Source organism: Rousettus aegyptiacus, unplaced genomic scaffold (genome assembly GCF_014176215.1).
Source record: "Rousettus aegyptiacus isolate mRouAeg1 unplaced genomic scaffold, mRouAeg1.p scaffold_m13_p_5, whole genome shotgun sequence".
Classification (NCBI taxonomy): Eukaryota; Metazoa; Chordata; class Mammalia; order Chiroptera; family Pteropodidae; genus Rousettus; species Rousettus aegyptiacus.
This window is the reverse complement of record NW_023416308.1, coordinates 96,047,224-96,063,851: the sequence shown is the minus strand read 5'-3', so window position 1 is coordinate 96,063,851 and position 16,628 is coordinate 96,047,224. Positions and strand designations below refer to the sequence as shown.

General features: G+C 35.1%; 1 long non-coding RNA gene across 1 annotated transcript in view; it reads right to left on the bottom strand.

The window, feature by feature from the left end:
- Window positions 1–16,070, bottom strand: part of LOC118602771 — a 594,064-nt gene extending 577,994 nt beyond the window's left edge. Inside the window, exon 1 of the long non-coding RNA XR_004950748.1 lies at window positions 16,001–16,070. This is a non-coding gene — a long non-coding RNA (uncharacterized LOC118602771). The remainder of the gene's footprint in view (window positions 1–16,000) is intronic.
- Window positions 16,071–16,628: the final 558 nt, after the last annotated feature.

The following is a 16,628-nucleotide window of genomic DNA, read 5'->3' as shown; positions in this document are numbered from 1 at the left end:
AGTCCTAACCAGACACTGACTCTCACAACACCTTGGTCTTAGATGTCCAGTCTCCAGAACTGTGAGAAAATAAATTTTTCTTGTTTAAACCACCCAGCCTGTGGTGTTTTGTTATGGCAGCCCAAGCTGACTAATATAGTATGTATGCAACTATGTTTTTATATAATTTGTCTTCTGTTACCCCCCTCCCCAGGCCTTTGCTTAACTTCTCCTATTAGCTGTTTCAAGGAGCCAGTGTGCCTGGGGGTAGAGTGATGTATTCTCTGCTCTTGCATTCAAGTGAGCAGTAAGCAACCTCTTCACAGCACGGGCCACTGCCAATGCAGCCATCAGCAGCGGCAGGAGGTTGTCTTTAGATTGAAGTCATCTAAACCTCTGTTCACTTACTGCCTGAGGCAGCACAAAGATGGTTGGGGGAATAGCAGAGGAAGAACAGTGTGTCCAGGTCAAAGTGCGAACACCAAAAATCTGTTAGGAGAATTCCTTTCTGAAGTCAGCACATTCTCTCTACTAAGGCAAGACGCAGGCAGGAGAAACCCCTTCATCTTTAGACACCTCTGGAGGTAAGAAGCAAAATAACTTTCTTTAAACCAAAAATAGCGTTAAAGAGTTTTAAAATGAAACCTTACTTTCCTGCACATGACAATCATAATAAAATGATTAATGTTTATTAGATCCTTTCTATGTGCCAGGCACTGTGCTCTCCCTGACATATATTATCTCATTAAAAAACCAGCTAACGTTTATTTAACATTTAAAATGTTTCAGAAACGGTTCATTTCATCACACACCGCTCCTATGAGGTAGGAGAATTACTACCACTTCATAAGGAAACTGAAGTTTAGAGAGTTACTTGTGGAAGGTGCAACAGCTGGCAACCTGCGGAGCCAGAATTCAGACTAACACGTGGCCTCCAGGACTCAGGGAAGACAGAGAGAAACTCAGAACATGGCCACAACCCTTATTGTAGAAGGATAGATTAAGAAAGGACAACCAAGAACAGCTCTTCTGAACTCCTCATTCTACAAGAGGACAAACTAAGAGCCAAAGTTGAGAAAGGCCTTTCCCAACCAAGGCCACAGAGCTAGAAAGTGACAAAGGTAGGCCTGGTCCAGGTCTCCTGAGTTACTCATTGTCCATGTGAAGCACAGAGCTCCTTGCAAGACAGAAGGTGACCGAAATCACAGTCCACAGAAGGAAAGGAGGCATTGCTCAGTGAGATGCAGAGGCCTGAAAAAGTGTAATGCCCTATCACTTTCTCTTCTTTTTCTATCCCAAATAAAACAGCATTCCCAGTCATATTATCAAGGTTCTAAATACTGCCACATGATCCCAATCTCTGTGTGTGTTTATTAATATGAAAAGATAGGGAATTAGATCAGACTGCTGGTGAGATCTGGGGTAAAGTAAATCAAAGACAAGCCCATTTTTACTATTTGGGAGCAGATACCCCTGTAGCAATTAATTACACTCCCCTTTTTTAAACCTTCGAGTTCCTTGAGTACGAAGACGTTATCAGGTTTTGCTATCTGTTCTGGTGTTATGTGGTCCAGGGTCAAGGTACCCAAGTGAAACTCTAGGGAGAATCCTGCACTTTGATTTTGAGTATTCGTTTGTTTTGTTAGAAGTTTCTTCCCAAGCTCAAGGACTGGGTATTTAAACCAGAAGAATACCCACCCTTTGCTGCTCCCAACTCTGTTTTTCTAATTTATCAGTAATCCATCCCACAGTTTAGTGAACTAAACCAAGAACCATTGGAGCTCAGAGATGCTCCTGACACTCACCTTTAGGAAATGGTTTTTCTGCCCTTGTAAGGGAGTTTCTGGATAGTGCACAAATGCATCAGTATCACAAGGAATTTGCTATTTTTGATCATAAGAACCATAAAATATTCTTCTTTGTGTTGATTCTGAAGGCAGCTTTAGGAATACATTGAGAAATATATATGTAGCTTTTTATCTGTCTCAAAACTGGGAGCAAAATATGATTTCCTTTCACACTTGGCCAGATATAAAATGATAGAAACAGCTGAAAATACTTTTGGGAATTATATGAGTTCCCTGAGGATGGATGTCAGAGTTTGCCATTAATTGTGTCAAATTTTCTATTGCTTCTGCAAGAGCATTTTCAAAATAATGAGCATGTGTGTTCAGGGTTAGCTGGAAGAATAGTTTGTTGTTGTCAATGATGATCTTTTATTATGTTTTGTGCTTTTAATAACCAGGAAGTTGTGTATATCCAGATCATTAAAAGACCTTTACTGACCTCAGTATATCTTTCAAAGGAGACACATCAGCCCCTTTCAGAAATATCCTTGTTTACTTTTCTCAGTAATCCACTCAACACCAGTAATGCTATGGAAAAACGTTTTCGAGAAAATAAACTAAGAACAGTGAATCAAATTGATAAAAGTTTGCAAAATGTAATTTCAGAAGCCAGAATGATGGTTTGAAACTACATCCTCTAAGACTATAAACAATAAAGAGAGACCCTTCTTTGCACAAGAAAACAAATTTATTTACATAATTAAATGGTGTGTTAGGTTCAAGATATAGATATTCTCTACCCTCCATCGTCTGGGAACGAAATATTATATGAAATATAAAAGTGCTCTAGTGAGTTTAATACATTTTAACATCTTATTTGCAATAAAGAACACTCCCTAAATCCAGAACATTTGGTGGATTTTGGTGTGTTAACAGCTGTGGTTGAGTTCTTGTTTTGCCTTGTAATGCCGTGCAATTCCATATGTTGTATATGTCAAAACTGAAGATAATTTTTTCTTTTGATCGAATAAACAAACAAACGCTTCTTCTTAAGGAGAGAGTTTACAGAAATGGGCAGACTGAAGCTTTGTGTGTGTTGAGAAGTATTAATAATCTGATAAAACACACCTGTGGATTGTGAGGGGCAGCATATGGCACGCATATGTATGAAGCCCCACCTCCTGAGGGATGTTTTATTGGCTTAGAAGAGCAAAGGAGATGCTGCCTCACCCTGAGTGTGGAGGCAGAGAATGCAAGATCTCACAAATCATGGCAGCAAAGGCAACTTCGAATGTGCATGTAGACATTACAAATGAATATCAAACTGTCCCATGGGTTCCGAGTCTGAGCTCATGGAAAATAGTGTGGAGAAAAAGAATGTAAACTGGGGTGCCTGGTCCCCCAGTGGTTGAGAATGTACGTTTGGTTTTCTAAGGTCTTGACTTAGATGCACTTTCCATCTGTGTCCTAATATTAGGTGCCTACCCTTCTGTACTAAGAAGTACAGACAATAGAGTGCCTATTTACTAAATCGACAAAAAGATTAAATAATATCTTTAGTTAGAAATGTCCATCACATTATCTACCCTATTAAATATTGAAAATTTTAAATGCCCAATGATAGGGATCTTTCAAATACACTATGATTTATCCATGCAATATTGTATTGTAATTCAATCAGCTCTTTCATCTTATAGATCATGGTACAATTTGCAACCTTATATTCGAAAGCTTATACATATAATAAAAATCATGAGGACTAATATCAAAATGTTCACTGGGTTTGTGTCTGGGTAGTGAAAGATCAAGGAGTTTGATGTTTCTTGTTATTTGCCATACTTTCTATAATGATCTTACAATATTTTTAAAATCAGAAAAAAAAAATATGTTATCTTATAAAGTGAATGAATGGCATTTGTTTGCCAGAAACAAAAGAGTGAAATTTGCAGAAATAATCCCTGAGCATTGTCGGTAGGACTGTTCTATGTTAGTTAAAATTCAGACCTAGTATCTGAATCTTGGCGCTAACTAATTACTAGCTGTGTTACCTCATGCAACTCACTTACCTCTTATCCCTGTCTCCTCTTCTAAAAGTGAAAAAAAATACATATATCATGAGGTTGTTGTGAAGGTAAAATAAAACTATACATGAAATCTCTTTATATACTGCTTGTCACAAAGTGGATATTCAATAAATATTTAATAAATATTCCACATTCGGCTATATTGCAGCATTTTAAGAGCTTGGAAAGATATTCCCCCAAGCATCCCTCTCCACAATTTTGTTGCTAATTTAAGAAAAATGATTCAAATTCATAAATCCAGCAAAAAGATGACTGCATTCCCTTTCAAAGCCATTCAGAAATATCATTAAAGAAGCCCGCATAAGGGTCCATTTTTGCTCTAAAGAAAAGAAACTGTTTTTAGTTTGTAATGGTCTCAATTAGAGCCTGGACTTGGTAAAGTTATATCCTAACTTGTGCAAGATGGATAAGCTACAAATTACTTTTGTCCAGTAGGAATGCAAATAATTTCTGTCCAGTAAAAAATATAGCTCCAAAGGTTAAGATTTTATTATACTGCAGGACATTAATCAGTTTGGAATCTAATTTTACAGCCTTATTTCAGCATTCTTTTTCCTAGTGACTATATATATGCAATTTTTTCCCCTCATTCTATCCTTTGAACTAGGTTTACCATCCTACTGTTTCCTTTATTTATGAGGTAAATAAATCTTTGACACATGCATACTATGTATTTGTATGTGATCCATGTTTTTAACTTTTGAAATTTATACTTTAACACTGATATTGGATTTTTTTCATTATAGTTCAAAATATATTTATAGATGTTCACCTTTGTAAGCATAACATATAAAGTTTTATCAGTGATGAATATAGCAGTTGAAAAGGATAATGCTACATCCAAATATTTCCTGGGGAGTTGTATCCCTGACAATGAAATATATTTTGAAATGGGAAAATGCAGGGAAGGAGCTGATAATTGATGACTTCAAAGGTAAAATTCAACTTAGGGATCCCACTTGAGACACCATGCCTCTTGGCCTGTTGAGAGTGTTGTGGAATAGGAGCTAGGCAGGGAGGAGAAGGGAGTTGGGGGAGGGTATTTGGGGATGAGCATGTACAGCAAGAGAGTTTGGGCACCAAAGCCAATCCTTACCAACTTCAGAATTTAGCTTGGATCTAGTTACGCTTCAGATACAGAGGTTCTCAAAGTATGGTCCGCAGAACTTTTCAGGGACAAAGTCAAAATTATTTTCATAACACTATGATGCTATTTGCTTTTTCATTGTGTTAACATTTGCACTGATGGTATAAAACTAATGGTTAGTAATACAGCACCTTAATGTGATACTAAACTGAACACCAAAGCAGTAATTATTATATTCTTCATCAAGTGAGGTCGCAAATAGAAAGCCAGTTTCACTTAATAATGTCTTTGATGAAGCATTAAAAATCTTATTAAACCTCAAACCTTAAATATATGCTTTTTAATATTCTGTGACAACATGGAAAGTATGCATAAGGTATTTCTACTATATACCGTAGTTATCTCAAGAAAAAGGACTTGTGAGATTGAGTTGCAAGCTGAATTAGCTGCTTTTTTAATGTACCATCATTTTTAACTGAAGAATGACAGACCAACTATGATTATTCAGACTTGGGAATCTGGCAGACATCTTCTCAAAAATGAATGAAACAAGCCTGTCACTCCAAGGAAAACAACCACAGTATCCTTTGTCGATGAAAATTTCAGCTTGCAAGCAAATATTACAATGTTAGAAAAGTTGTATCCACCACTGTGAGCTTAACAGTGTCCCCAGACTTAAAGACTTTTCAGTTGAAATAAGTGGTAATATTTATCAGCACGATTTTTTATGCTGTGTAATGGAATGAGTCAACATTTAGAAGAGCTACATAACTCAGTGAACAAATATTTTCCAAATGACCATTGAATGGTGTTACAAAATTATTCATGGGTAAAGAAAAGGATTCATTCAAAGGTATACCAGTAAATTTTAATATACAAAGTACCAGCTGTCAAGTTTTAGTGTAGTAGCAAAGAATGACCTTAATTATAGATGTAAAATAGTTAAAACCAGTCATAGCACTAGAGGAACAGAAGAATGATACAACAGGAGCAGGGCTTAGAAAATAACATTAGACTTTAGATAAGAATATCTTCAGTAATCTGAAAAGGCTATGAAAGTACTCTTCCCTCTCATGTCTGTGTGATGCTCAATCTTCCTATATTGTAACCAAAACCATATGTTGCAGTAGAGTACAGAAGGAGATAAGAGAACCAAACCGTCTTCTATTAAGCCAGACACTAAAGAGAATTGGAAGAATTTAAAATGATGGTATTCTTCTCAGTAAATATTTTTTTGTTTTGTTTTGGGAAATATGTCTACATTTTATTTTTAAATGTTATTTATGTTCACATGTAATGCATTTATTATTGTTTTACAAAGAATCATTTAAAAATGAATAAATATATATATTATTAGTTTCTAATATAGAAAATATCAATGCATAGGACCCATGTAACACAAATTCTTTGAAGTTGTCAGTATTTTTTAAGAGTGTAAAGGGGTTCCTGAGAATACAAAGCCTGAGGGACGCTGCTGTAATCTCCTGAAGCAATAAAAATCTGTCCATTCTCAATTACGTTCTTCATGAAAAGAACAAAGTAATCTTTTAATTGACTTAGCATAAAAGAATAAGGAGTTTAGGAACTTGGGGTACAAAGTTTGGGAATTATTTCAAGTACAAAAGCTCTGTGATTTTCATAATAGGTTAGAAGACAAACAATGAAACTATGGTTTGATGAATAACTTGTGTCAAATGTCTGGAAACAGCTCATGTTAAGACTACATTAAAATAGACACACTACTTATTTTTGAGTATCTACATAAAATGTTTTCCTTTACAATACTATTGATATTAATTCTATTTCTGTGTGTTAATCTATTACCAAACATTACAAATGTACCCAAAACTTACACAGACATCTGGAATGAGAGGCTGAGGGGCTGTGTTTGATTTTCATTTGGTTCTGAAATAGAGGCAACTTCTCTATCAACCTGGCAATAAAGTTTTTAGAAATCCTGTCATTAAAGCTTTTTTACTTGATTTATTTTTTTTATCACATAAAATTCCCATCTCAATCAAGAACCATAATGTACCATTTAGGTGCCAGGCAAAGTTCTGGAGAGCTACAGGCAAAGTATCTTCCTCAGGTTAGGTCTCCTTGTATGTTGGCTATCACTTTTTAAAACCAATTATTATGTGTTCTTCGAAAGCCAAGAACTAAAACCTGGGGATCTGAATTCAATATATTGACCCATGCTGGTTAACAAAAAAAGTGAGGAAAAAGTTCAAGAGTACCCAATCTTACATTGTTTGAAATGTCTTTTTTTTAGTAGCACAGTTCAGTTTTCATGGTCAAGTAAAAGACAAAAATTGATTTGATTATGTTGATTATTATGGTGGAGGAGGAGGAGGTGGAAGAGGTAAAAGGAAGGTTATGGGATGATGGAGGAGGAAAATATAGAATTTCCTACTTTTAATTTGCCAAGTAAGGACATTATAAAAACAGTAATATTTTCTATCTCCATTATTTAGTTTTTTTTTAAAAAGGCATTTCAACATCAAGAAAAATGTGAATGATACAATTTTAGAATAACGGACAGTCTTTTCTAAGGTAAGCTAACTAACAACTTTGCACTGATCAGATAGAAAGATAGATAGATAGATAGATAGATAGATAGATAGATAGATAGACAGACAGACAAGAAAATAGAGATAGAATTTATATGTATAATTATGTACTCTACATATATAAGTACACACAGGAGCAAGGCACAGCAAGTGTTTGATAAAATTAAGTTATTTTAATTAGGTTTTGAAGTTAGCTTTTTAGAAGAGAAGAATAGCTAGCAGGTATAACAGTAATAGGCAAAGGGGTTGTTATTTAAAAATATGTCTGCCTTCCTGGATTTTGTCCTCATTCTATATTCTTCCACTGCAGAAAAAATTTAAAGTTACTGATGATAAGTCTCCATGTTTCCCATGAAATCTAATTGGGCCTCCAAAAGTACAGAGTAAGGAATCTACAACAATATTATATGATATTTCCAGATATGTCCACTACTACTTAAGAGATTTTGGACTTACGTCAAAACAAGAGCTGATCGTATTTTTTAAGGAAAAACTCTCTTTCAAGAGATTACAAGGCAAGCAGAAAAACTTGCTTAACAATAAAATTACCAATAGGTCCTCAGCTGAATCACATTAGTAATCCTGGATATAAATAAGTTGATAGTAGGCATTTATAGTTTCCATACAAGTCCTTCGAGTTACATGAATTTAGCCAGCCCGTTTTTCTAGCCCCAAGAGTCAAACAACTTCAAATGAATGCCTTCACTTCTTTCTCCCATCTCCATCTCAGGCATCACGTTCACATGCCTCTCTCTTCCAACCAAGTGCAGATAAAAGAGTCTCAGAATGCCCTTTTATCTTACACTCTATGCTGATACTACCAACTGACGAGATTTGACAAAAAGGAATAAAATGCATTTGCTATTTCTATTCTAAATGTTCTATTTCAACATCTATAGATATTGTCGGTGAGGATTTTTACTCAAAAAAAAAAAAACCCTTTACTCATTTATTTAATACATTTTTATTGAGTTCCTTATATATGAAGAACACTTGGCTTAGATGCCTAGAATATGGAGACATTTAGGATGAATTGACCTCAAAAAGCTTACAGATTAAAGGAAAAATAGAAAATAAATAACTAATTGGCATACAGGATGCTGAGTGCTGAGTGAGGTATACTAAAGGTGCTGTGGGCATAGAAAGGAGAGATACTAGGCCCTCTTGGGAGAAATAGTTTCGAAAGACTTTTTAGAAGACACGGTCCTTGTCTGTGTCTTGAAGGATGAGCAGAACTTCACTGAAGTTAATGGAGGTTGGGAAAACACATTTTAAAGAAAGAGAAGAGCATCTGTGAGTCTATGAAATAGCAAAGCAGAATGGAAAATTCTGGGATGAGAATAATTGCTACAACTGGAGAAGGAATGTCACTGGGCCAACTTTAGAGAGAAAGGAGCAGTTCAGGTCATATAAGCTTTAAAGGTTGAACTAAGGGCAACACTAATAAACTACAAGTTCCTCCATAATTTAATAGAATTCAATTGTGTCCAGGATCTTTCAACAGGTTAAAACAATAAGTTGTATACTGTGTATGTATGGAGATATATATACACATATATACATAGGTATAGATTTATTTCTATATTTATATAGAAAACACATAATAATATAGATACATAGCTTCCTAATATAGGTTTACTACATTAAAATGAAACCCAATCCATTCCACTGATCTGGCTGCATGCCCTGACTAGGTATACAGATATACATTACCCATTTTTTGGAGGACAGTGGTGCTGGTGGTAATTCTATATTAATAGTACATTTGATAGGAGCTTAAAGTTCTTTTATGGTTTTACAGCAACTCCCTTAAAAATTTTACATTGGGATTTTTATTCATTGTTAAAGTAATTTAGCCGTCATGATATTACACTTACAAATATATCAGAACCTAGTTAAGCACCAAACCAGAATAGGAGAAATATGCTTTGTAATTATCAGTGTATCTTTGGAGAAAGAACCAAATGATCTAGAGCTATGTCCCTGGATAAGCCACTTAACAGTATTGAGAATCAGCTCTGCCTTTTTAAAGTGAGGCTAGAAAAATGTTCTTCATAGAGCTACTATAAAGGCTAAATAATTATGATACCTATGACAACATTCTATGAGCTCTCTCAAAGTTTCTACCTCCTTATAAATTACAACTTCATCCTTACAGTTTCTCGCACTAAAAACTTTGGATTTGCCCTTGACTCTTTCCTTTCTTTCTTTCTTTAGAGCCCTACATTTTATCAGTAAGCAAATAGTCTTGACTCTACTTTCAAAACATATCTATAATCTCACCTTTTCACTTTCTCCACTACTATTACTTTGATCCAAGCCGGCATCATCTCTCATCAATATAAGTCAAAAGCCCCCTTCTATACAAAGCATCCAGGGTGATTCAATTAACATGTATGTTAAATGACACCTCTCTTCTCAAAATGGCAGTCCTACTCAGCACTAAAGCCAAAGTCTTCACAATGACCCACAAGGCTCTTGATCTGGCTTCCTTCTCTCTCCTTGACTTCAGCATTGTATTCCCTATTCCCTTTGACATATGACTCGCCTTTGCCAATGAACTATGGCTTGTGTCTTCTTGGTAGGAGCATTAAGAGTCAGTGTACAATTATGTTTCTGTTGCAGATCATGGCATTGAGTCGAGATGGAACCTCGAACCTGAATCCCTATATAAGTGAATTGCAGAGCTCCTCTGCTAACTTGCATTAAACATGTAGCATGCATGAGAAATAAACTTTTAGTGGGTTAAGCTGGTGATATTTGGGGTTATTTTTCACTGCAGCACAACCTAGACAATCCTGACTAATATATTGCCTGATATATATTTACTTTTTTATTCATGTATTATCTGATTCCCTCACCAAAATGTAAATTTCATGAGGGCAGGACCTTCATTTATTCCGTTAACAGATATATCCTTGGCACACAAAATGATGTGTGGGACATAGTGCATGCCCAATCACCATTGGTTGAATAAATGAAATATAGATGAATGTCATCTTAGTATGAAGCAAGCACTGTCCAAAGTGCTTTGCAGCTCACTTGACTCCCACACTGCCACCCTATGAGATCAGTAGTCATTATAAACATTTTGTAGATAAGTGAGCTAAGACAGAAAAGGTCATAGTGTGTGGCACGAAGTAGAAAATCAGTAAATATAATTTCTTTTTCTTCAGAAGAGGGAATAGGGGTAATTAGTTTTCAATTACCTTACCTAAAAAGTGCTCTATTAATGACAGCTAAAGAATCTGGATAAATGTAGTATCATAGAATCTATTGATACAACTTAAAAGATGATCAATTTCTACCCTTATCGTTCTCTAAAAATGTATTATTAAGAGAAAATTTTATGAATTATTCTAAGGGTACTATCTAGTCACATAATATTTAGGGCCTTTGTTCATGTGTAAGTATTCCTTTTTTAGGCTAAGCTCATGTCAGACACAGAGTTGACAAGTTTAAAATAAGCAATTGGGTGAAGAGGGCAGATATTCCTGTGTTAAATTCCAGCTTCGAATCTTACTAGATGTGTGACCATACATAAGTTATTTAATAGCTCTAAGTATTCATTTATTTACTATAAAGATATTAATATCTATTAATAATGTCACTGTGAGTAAATGAAATTGTCTATATAAAGTGCTTGACAGAAAGTTAATCAGTAAAATGTAGTAAGAAGATAAATAATTAAATAAATATGAGTTTCTTCCCGCCCACCCACCTACCACCTTTCCTCTGGCAGCATTTCCTAAGATGTATTCTGAGAAACATTAATTTCATGAAACTTAAATAGCTGTTACAAGAAAAGGTAGTTAACTGCAATCACATATTTAGGGGAAGTATAGCATTGTTTCCAACTGTGTGAGTCCTGGAAGTTCACTGCCGCGAGAAGGTCTACCCCATTTACGCGGTATGTATTATGGACCACTTTTTTCACCCTCTTAGTGACTCAAAGTTGTCATTTGTACAATGCAGATAGTAATTGCATCTAACTTATAGGGTGATTTTAGGTATTAAATTAGATCATCTACATATTGGGTAACCATAAAATTTGCCATCCAAACCAGGATGTTTTTTCCCCAACATTTTATTTGGAAAATTTTAAAGAACTTTATTTACCGTCATCTATATCTACTACTTAAATTCTATAATTAACATTTTTTTCTAAATTTCTTAATTTATGTATATCCCTCTACCTTTCCTCCTATCTTTTTTTTTCCTTCCAGAACATTTTTTAAAGTGAAAGGAGACACCGTTAATATTTATGCAAGGATAGGTGAGTAACATTGGGACTCTCCTAGGCACACCTGTACATATGGTTTCCCAATGTATAATTTACTTAGCACAGTAATTGACCATGGTAAACACACAATAAATGTTAGAAATGACAGCTTCTAGTTAAGTTCTAAAAGTTCTGGATTAAACAAAGATGCATAGCATTTTGTCCGGCAAGAATAATTCTGAATAACTTCTTGATTACTCAGCTTAAAGACTGTCTGAGATCACTTCTGAATGAGTGCGATTTTTATTTTATAGCAACCAAAGATTCATTGATTTTTAGTGGCTACTGTAGCATCTCTGCTCCACCCCTGCAACCTTGAGAAAATTCATAAAATTGAACAACCATCTTCACTAAGAAGCATAAAAAATCTGCCCAGTTCTCTACACTGTAAAATACAGTCCACTTCTGCTTGCAAAGTTTCTCAACTTAACTATTTAATAATTGTCCTGGTCAAATTCAGCTTCCAGCAACTAGACACTTGTTTGATTGTTTGCAGCTAAGTGGTGGTTTATCAGGCGGATTAAAGAATGGCTCACTAGCTGGGTTAATAGATATCAGCCAACTTGGCCAAGGAGAGGTATACTTACAAATCAGTTGAATGTACAGAATAACAATAAAGCTAATAACAAAATACAGATACCATCTATTAAGCACTTAACATGCAATAAATGATGTGTTCAGGACACCACATGGAGGAACTCTGGACTTCACATCTAAAACCGGGTTTATGTCTCTTCTCTGACAATCTGTGATATGACTTTTACCAGGTCACTTGACCATCTTATCCATAAAATCTGGATGAGAAAAACTGATCACTCTGCTTCTCAGGATTGTTGGGAAGATTAAATATAATACTATAGATAAATGTACTTTGTCAAGCATACATTGTTATACAGAATATATGGTTTTATTTTGATTGTCAGTTCTCTACCAGTACCCAGAAGAACCATTTATAGATTCTACTAGTTCAGTAATAGATGTTAATTAAAAAGAAAAAGTTGTAAATCTTGAGAAATGTTTACTTGAAAAGGGAAAAATATGCTTCTTTATCATAATAAATAATATAATAAATGTTTGACAATATAACAAAGAAACACACTTTTCTCACCATGTAGAGAACTTATGACACATCAGCTTGAGATTCTATGACCTTGGATAAGTCCTATGATCATTAAATTCCTCATACTTCAAAACAGGGGATACTATCACCTATAATACAGGGTTGCTATGAGAAATGAATAAGACAGGATATGTAAAAGCAAGTTTTAAAAACTGACAAGCATTACCCAGATATCGCATAATTGTTCTTTCCATGTACATGAATATTCACAATTACTATAATATATAGAATTTAGATCCTAGAACTTAAAATTAGCACTTATGAAGCTTCCAGAATGGATGTATTTTATATTCCATTTGAGAATGCATTTCACTTAATTTTTAATAGTCTGCAGCATTTCTAGACAAATACAAACTGGGCTACAAATGAATAAAGTATGTCATACAATGTTCTGCAAATGTGTACTAAATATCCCAAAGATCCTTTCAAAGTAATATTTGTAGCCTGATCCCATTTAACTTGACTAAGTAACACTAGTTGAATATATCCTGCATCCCACATAAGATATGTAACATTCTACTGGCTGAGAGATCATACTCGTGAGATAAATTACAAATGAGAAATAATGATGTTGTCTTTTATCCCCACCCAATAATTTTTTTTAAGTTTATGAAATATGCTTTCAACAGAAATCAATTCTACAATGCAAAATTAGCTTCTGGCCTGTGACTCTGTATCCCTTTGCTAATAAATATCTTCAGAGGTATCTTGAATTGACATTGTAACTGGCACAACACAAAAAGAGAGAGAGGGAGAGAGAAGAGAAATAGAAGAGATAACAGTTGTATAAGTTTTTGATGCATAAATTCAAAATATCCTCTGAATGTATTTCCTTATTTCTATTTAGTCTCTCTTTTCTACTCTAGGAGTCTGACATAGCAGACAAAATGCAAGCTTCAGTATTAGAGTTTCAAAGATGGGTTTGAACCTCACTCTTGCACTCCAAATTGTTATAAACAACCGCCTACTTAACATTTCTAATAAGCATCTCAAACTTAAGTGCTTCGAACATATTTCTCTAACAAAATGGCAACCCTATTTTTTCAGCTGCTTAGGGAAAAACCTTGTAATCATCCTTGAATATACTTCTTTTCTCACATCCATGTTTAGTCAATCAGCAAATTCTCTTGGCGATACCTTCTAAATATATCTAAGACCCAGATACTTCTCACAACATACACCCCTCCAACTCTGATCCAAGCCACCACCATCTCTCATGCAGGTTACTGTAATAGCTTCAAAACTGGTCTCCTTACTTCTCCACCTACCTTTTTAGAGTCTGTCTCAGTATGGTAGTCAGAGTAATTCTGTTCAAACATAAGCTAAATCATGTTTTTTTCCTCCCCTCAGAATGCTCTGATGGCTGCACATGTCATCTGGCCCGAAAGCCAAATTCCTCACAACGGTCTTCGGGCCTTGCCTGTTTGGCTTCTGTTCCCGAATCTCCAGCTTCCTGTCTAACTTTCTCACTTTCACCTCAGAGATTTTGCTATCAACTGCTCATGCTCCCGGGAATGTTCTTCCACCAAATAACCATATGGCTTGTTCCTCACCCTTTTTAAGTCTTTATGGAAAGATTATCTCTTTTTTTATTATCTACTTAAAATTGTACCCATCACTCCCAGCATTTCCGATCTGCATTTCCAGCTTTATTTTCCTCCAGGGCTCTTAATCTGCCAGTATACTCTTCTTCTTTATGGTTATTTGTTTTATGTATTCTCTGACTTTACACTAGAAAATAGGTTTAATGAAGGCAAAATTAGGTCTGCTTTGTTTGCTCCTGTGTACCAGTGCCTAAAATAGTGACCATAGTAAGAACTCAAACTCAACAAATACTTGCTCAGTGAATAAACTTTTATAAGCTAATAAGGATCTGACTATGGTGGCAACAGTGGTTTGAAAGAAAGGAAAGAAAAAAAAGCAAGAGATAAAGAAAAAAATCAGAAATTCTAGGTGGCCCGCTGTTAATAGGTGAAAATGAAGACGGAAGACTTGAGATTGTCACACCAGCAACTCATTTTCACTCATACTTCCTATTGTAGGTACACGAAACTGCCATTCACAAAGGCGTCCCCATCCCTGAAAGTAAAAATGACTTAAATAAAGAGAAGAAAGCCTTCTATATTCAAGAAAAGATTACTTTTCATAAACTAGATCCTCTCAATGAGTTAAGAAAGACAAAAAGTAACTCTGCACTTTTCAAATTTACAAAGTTTTATATAGTTTTTTGAGATAGAGTTATTGTTCCCATTGTTTGGTAAAAAAAATCGGTCAGAATATTAAATGACTTGTTCAAAGATAGAGTAACCATTACTTGAGCACATGGAGCCTGATGATTTTCTTGGTATTTTTGGTATCTAAGATAGCTCCTGGTATTTAGTCAGCACTTAATACATACTTGGGAAACTAAGTAGGACTAAAATATATAAAGAAAGTTAAAAATTCGTTCCAAATCACAATATCAAAATGCTATGATCTCCATTACTTTGGCAGTTTAACAGTTAAGAGTTATATTTTTAAGGCAATGTCATATGCTATTCAAATTAGTTGTTAGCAAAGGGCTTTGATAACACCTAAAATTTATGCCAAGTACAGTACAACAGATAGAAATAAATTATAATATGTGCCATAAATGTTTTAAAAAATGCTTAAGGAATATCTATCTATTAATTTAAAAGCATGTGATCTCTTGCCCTCAAGAAACTTCCAGTCTGTTTGGAAAGGCAAGAGTTGCATACTAGGGAAAAACTTCTAAAAATCTGATACATTTCCCAACCAAATTATTTAAAAGGTGAGAAAGACAATAAGTTGTATAGACATTTATGTTAGGGAAAAAAAAAAATAATGTAGGCAGAAAGGCTTTAGTTTATGAAATAAACTAGTTCCCTTTGGGGAAATAAAAGAGAAGGAGTTAGGAACTGATAAAATAGCAGATGGGGTTCAGGGGTAGAATAAGAACATTCCAGATGGGAGGATCATCAAGAAACAGCACTCTAGAACATGTCAGCAATGACAAAATGAAAAAATATGACTCTTGCCCTATCCCAGAGGAAGACACAATCTCCCAGAAGATATAATGACCATCACTTACTTGAGAAACAGCTTCTTGATCCTCAACTCTTGCCAGTCCCCCTGGAACAGTAGATGGTAGTCAACTCAATTTTAACTTCTCCACATTACAGGGAAGAACCAGTGCCACAGAGAGTTAGAGAGAAAGAGAGAGAGAGAGAGAGAGAGAGAGAGAGAGAGAGAGAGAGAGAGAAGGAGAAGCTCTCAGAGAGCCCTCCTGCAAACTAAAGGAAATGAAATCATTGAGAAGGGAGAAAAGGAGGACTGAATACTTCTTGACTTTGCTCAGCAAAGCACCTTGCTTTAATAAAAATGAAATCTTCACAAGTTATACATATTTAATTTACTGATTCAAAGATGAGTCAGAAGAGGAAAACAATAGTTGTGAACCTTTCAGCGGTAGAGAAAGATGTTTTCTAAAGTGTCCCCAAAGCCTTTCCGAGGTCAGACTCATCATGAGGTTGCAGTAACACAAAGGATTTGTATTCATAGATGTGGCTTGATGAGACCAGAATAATCATAATTCTTATGTAGGAGATGTCATTAATCAATAGGAGGGGATATAAAAAGTCACACTCTTCCCTCCCCGTGCCAGGAAAGAGGATGGCAGTCCATTTCCGGATGTACGCCACAGCCGGCAGTGACTCATT